Consider the following 5,970-nt stretch of genomic DNA (forward strand, 5'->3'; position numbering starts at 1 on the left):
AGCACCGTTCCAGCCCGTCGATAAATCTTTATGCCAGTGTTAGTGAGAGAGTAGGCGATTAGTAAAACTTATAGCAATCTGTAAGTGCGCTATGTCATCTTCACGTCATATAATGAAGACGTCACTACTATAGCATGTAAATAAGATTTATAGCAGCAAGATTACAGCTATATGTATCAATACCACGGTGCACTCACGTTTGTAATTGTATCTCATCAACCATTAACAAATACTAGGATATCCCTACTCTTTATATTATGTTAAATTTAAATGTGCTGTTTAACATGAAATCTTTTGATTCTTTTATTTGCTTAAATGCTTTTATGTACATGATATGTTTCACATTCCTGTGTTACTTGCACTTATTCCTAAGTAATGTTCCATCACATATAACAGGATTTACATGCCTGATGATACGCACATCATGAATACCGCTTCAAACATCACTGGTTAATTAATGAGTGAGTAGAATAAGTAATTGCACTGCATTGTATTGATTCTGGATTCAGGCAAAATTACACAACTTAAGAGTTGGCCATGTGTTAATATCACGTACAAATCTGTATATTTGCCTACTAAAATGTACTTTAAACAACGCCAGTGACTAGCTGGTCTTTTATATTTAGGGATGCAGTGAATATTATCGAGAGGTTTGTTACCATTTATGTTTATGAGCAGGCAACTTCATTGTATACTAATATAAACAAGTAATGCAAAGGTGTAACAACTACTGAGGAAAATAAATTGCTCATAACGTTTCCTATCCTACCGGACACTGAGTCCAAAGACTAAAAAAAGTTCACCTGCTTGTAACAGAAATTTCTTTGACCAAGACAATTTGACACTTAGCAGACTGTCATTCATTCAAGATGGTGTACTCAGTAATGAAACAAAGCAGTAGGCTCTGCAAGAAATATCGACTCTTAGACAATGTGTCTAATAGTGCATTTTAATACGACAGTATGTCATATTAGGCAATTTATAACACTTCTAAGTAAGCATTACAAATATGGGTTGTTATACGGTTATATCACTTGTTATATATTTCGCCGTTATTGTTTAACCTGGTTTCAGAAAACACTTGATAATGGCACTTCGAGCTGAAATCATGATTGTGTAAGTGTAAATGTAACACTGTAAATAAACAACAGTCTAATGGCGGTACTGACTTTAAAAAAAAAGTGATTATTTGCTCTCGTTAACGCTTGGATGTGTCATGGTTAGGACAGACGTTAATACACGACGGGTGCCTCAGAAGCTCCCATTGAGACTCCTAAATATATTATAATTTTTCAGCTTCGTTATTATGAAACGTTGCTGTTGTAAACAAGTGAAGACAGTCTTACAAAACGTACCTGTAATCAGTTAGGAAAACGTTAAAGGAGAGGACTAGACATTAATTTCAGTCGAATAAATTTCAATTTAATCTCTAGTAATTTTATTATTTTCTAATATAATAACTTATATTAGCATTTATATAAACTAGGAATTGTACATTGGTGAGTCCCAGTGCAAATAAATATGCATAAAACATCGACATACATAATAGAAAGAAATAAAATGGCTACGTTGCACATTACATAGGCACAACAATAATTACGTTACGCAGCATTTTATCCAAACAAAGATTAGACAGACTGTCACAAAGGTCTATACCATAATAAAGGCAATCTTCCCAAGCAAGTACACTACGTTCATTGCAAACATTGTAAAAACATTTTGAACGACACTGAGCAATTTTCCTATCCAGTTCACTTGGAAACAAAGAGCAACTTCTTGTGGGCATTTTTCTTTGGTGGACGAAATTCATTTTCTGCCCTTTTTGACGCCACGTCTAGTCAGTGCATGTCGAATATTTCTTTGCAAATTAGGGGTTTTGACTATGTATTTCATACGTGGACGAATTAGTTCTAGGCCCCAGTCTTTCAAGAATATCCTCCTTTTATGTTCTTTTCCATTGTGATTTTCGGAATGTTGATTTGTGAATAAATAGAAAGATGCAACATTCATCACATCAGCCTATAAATCAAAAGGCCATCTCCTTGTCTATCTTTTGCAAATGTAAGTACGTACCTTTTTGTCAAGAGAATCCACACCTGATTTTGTTTTGTTACAAAATAGAATCGTTTCTGGTTTCTCCTTCCTGTGAGTCTCACCTAATGTAGCGTCGTGATGCATGGAAGTTGGCACCGCCAAATTCTTATTCTTCTTTGATACATAACGCCCAATAGTCAATCATATCTGAATAAAAATGTTGAAGATAGGACCTCTCGTATCTTACGTGGTTTCACTGCATGAGAAATTCGTGATATGTTATGGCGAACAGTACCGACTGCTGAAATTTGTTCACTCAAATAAACCTGAAACAAGGAAACATACATGGTTTCATTGCAGGTGGGATCCGTGATTTGTTATGATGAAGAGTATCGACTGCCGTAATGTTATCTTTCTATAAATCATGAAACAGGGAAACACAGACAAAGTAGTTGTCCATCGCGATACTGGATGAGCTTCTCCTAAGCGTCTTTACCAGTGTATGTACCACATGTGGTGCGACATTAGCTAGACAAGTGTGGTCTGGAATTTTTCCTGAGTACACTAGCCTATATATAGTAGATGATGTTAAAGAGTCGCAGAGCCAAAATATCTTCATCCCGTATTTACCTGAATTGCTTGGAATAAATTGTAGAAATGTGGAACGAAAGTTCAAAGACACCAGTTAGCTATGTACTGTGGTGTTCTCTCCTGGACGAAATCTTTAGCTGTAGTTGCTTACGAACAGTTCTCACACAGTGCGGAAGGTTTCCATATTATCACATTGGCTCCTAGCTTGCCAGGTGCATCTTTCTTCGAACCTTATTACTCTCCTTATTTTTCAGACGATGTTGTAGAAAGGGTTGCCATGTAAGCACAGTTATCAGTAGAGTCATGAAACAATTCTCGTGTACGAACATCCCAACTTCTGTAGCTACCAGCTAATAGGAGAATTCAAAAAAATTGATGTGTTTCCTCGTTTGTGACATTACAGTGACATTACACCTGCTGAGTGTCGTTCTTCCAGATTTGTGCAATGCACCATTTCATGCACAATATTATCTGTGATGGAGTAGCGCCAAGTACTTTTTGGCGTTTGTGTATTTGTTCCCCTAACAGGACCTGGAGAAACTTTCATTATATGATGAGTAAGCATTCTGCTAGAAGGAGGTTGTATTTTGCTACATTCAGTTCCATCGCCTCCGATAAAAAAAAGTATACAGGCTGGGCTGCACTTGCTACATCATTTAAATTTTCTGGTTTGGTTGTGCTTGGTATTTGCAGGCTTGGGTGTACTTGCTACATTATCTGAATTTGCAGGCTATGCCGGCGGGAGTGAGCAAGCGGTTCTAGGCGCTACAGTGTGGAAACGCGCGACCGCTACGGTCGCATGTTCGAATCCGGCCTCGGGCATGGATGTATGTGATGTCCTTAGGTTAGTTAGGTTTAAGTAGTTCTAAGTTCTAGGGGACTGATGACCTCAGCAGTTAAGTCACATAGTGCTCATCAGAGCCATTTGAATTTTTTTTTTTTTTTTTTTTTTTTTTTTTTAGGCTGCGCTGCATTAACAGGCCAAGCTATAGATCGTACGCTTACATAATTTACATCCCAAGGTTCACTTTCTCCAGGTTATGAGGCCTCCGACATATGCCTATAAGCAGGATCAATACCGTCATAAGAAGCAATACTAGATCCACATTCGTCCAACTACTCTGAAACAATCTTTGAAGCGTTTGAATCATCTATATTTATAGTACCAGCACATTGTCTTCTTCGAGAATTACTAGATGATTCCGTACGTAAGAAACGAATTTTCCTTGGGTAGAAAGAAGGTCTCAGTAGTTACTTTGTCAGAGACAGACAGATGAAAGGAAAACAAAAAGAATAACATAATTACTTACCTCAGTTAGTAGAGCAAAGCCTTTCACTTCTGAGGTCAACTTCAACAATAAGCAGGAAGACCATTATTGCTGTTGTTACAATATAGCAAGTGCAGCAATTGTCGCGATAAAAATATCGCAGGTACCAATATTCATAGAATGTCAGAAAATCGCTTGGTAAAGCACTAGATTATAACAGGCCTCAAAAAACTTCTCGTTTTCGTACAATCTTTGTTATATTAAATCCAATTTTTACATCTTTCTTAATCTTAGACGTATTTTTAAGGATTACGTAAAATAGAGTTCAATTGCACATGATTTTCATATGATTAAAGGGATGATTAATTCACTCTCGGTCCTGAAAGGCCTCTATTATGCATCCAACGAATAAACGGGTAAATAGCTTGCTGGTCCAAAAATTATTTTGCTGTGTTAATGTTGTGGATGGAGTAAGAGAGTGTATGGAAAACATACGTAATGTGTGGATTTTTTGTTTGATTGAAAACCACGTAAAATGCATGTTAGTCAGTTTCCATGTGACGTATCCGTAGTGGTGGCTGGTTCCTAAACTGCTGGGCGTTTAGTTCATTTACTGCATTAGGCAATTTACCTTTCCAAATAATTATTCTGTCACGCTAGAAGCACAATAAAATGAGCCTGACGACGTTCATGGTGATAAATTGCTTGTAGAGTATATTTTTAATGAAAGCTCATTCTCCTTTCCTTTTTCGTAGCTATCGTTAAAATCTAGAAACATGTAGATTTCTTACTTTTCAATTAATAGTATGGCAAGAGCAGACAAGAGGTATTCATCCATGATATTTCTAAGAAACATTTCTGTCGACGACAAGATGGAGAAACACCTTTCTGCCGCACACGTTGTCATTAGGAGAGTAGCTACTAATTTCAACAATTTGATAACATCAAACCTAATTGCAGGTTATTTTCGGTTAAAAACTTCAGATGGGCTATTGCACTTTTCTCATCTTGAAAATCATTTCAAGAATAAATGATCTACAGAAATATTTTTAACTTAACTTTATTTGAAAATGTATAGGACTGCAACACGGCATAAAGAATTTTTCAGGAAATTTAGCTTTCAACGAACGGGAAAAATTTTGGCCAAATAAATCACAGGTAAATTAGTGGCTGCAGAGTTCAAATATGTGTTTGCTCTCCTGAATTAATATGACACGTGCTGCCTTCCACTCTTCTTTTCACAACTGCATTTAGAACAGCCACTCTTTGAGGTGAATTAGAGAGTATTGGTACCTCTGCAATAGTACTGAAAAACAGTTTTACTTCTTTATTTTGTCTTGGAACATGGTCAAGAATTAAGTTTGGTTGGTGTGCACAAAAAACTAAACTCCATCCGAACAGGCCTTTGAAGGCCCAACGGTACCGAAGGCACCGACCGGTCGCTGTCTCATCCTTATCCACAAGCCACACTGGATGCCGATATGGAGGGGCATGTGGTCAGCACACCGCTTTCCCGGCCGTATGTTAGTTAAGGAGACCGGAGCCGCTACTTCTCAATAAAGTAGCTCCTCAGTTTGCCTCACACGGGCTGAGTGCAGCCCGCTTGCCAACAGCACTCGGCTGACCGGATGGTCACCCATCCAAGAGCTATCCTAGCCCGACAGCGCTTAACTTTCGGTGGTCTGACGGGAACCGGTGTTACGACCGCGGCAAGGCCGTTGGCGTTGGTGTGCGTAACACTGGGCATAATACGTGGAATTATACTTTTCTTTTACAGTAACTTGGACGCTTGCGTGTTGACCGCAAATGACGCAAGTACCATTGTATCCGCGAGCTGCTAATTTTATTTCTGTTCTTGAACAACGTCAGCGACGACAGTTTTCATGCAAGTTTCCAAGGAGGGAGCACCATTAATAGATGGATATAAAAACGGCCAAAACCTTTCAACAGGCTCTTCACTAGGTAATACTACAACGTATTGAAATTTAGAAGATACATCAGAAGTTTCATCTGCTAAGACAGACACAAAATCTGCCTTAGCTATTTTTGCATTAATTTCCTCATGACGCAGATATAA

At 38.0% G+C, this 5,970-nt stretch overlaps 1 pseudogene; it reads right to left on the reverse strand.

Moving 5' to 3' along the window:
• Nucleotides 1-5,497: 5,497 nt before the first annotated feature.
• On the reverse strand, nucleotides 5,498-5,616 carry LOC126186106 (5S ribosomal RNA; annotated as a pseudogene).
• Between the last annotated feature and the right edge of the window lie 354 nt (nucleotides 5,617-5,970).

This window comes from Schistocerca cancellata, chromosome 4 (genome assembly GCF_023864275.1).
Source record: "Schistocerca cancellata isolate TAMUIC-IGC-003103 chromosome 4, iqSchCanc2.1, whole genome shotgun sequence".
NCBI lineage: Eukaryota > Metazoa > Arthropoda > Insecta > Orthoptera > Acrididae > Schistocerca > Schistocerca cancellata.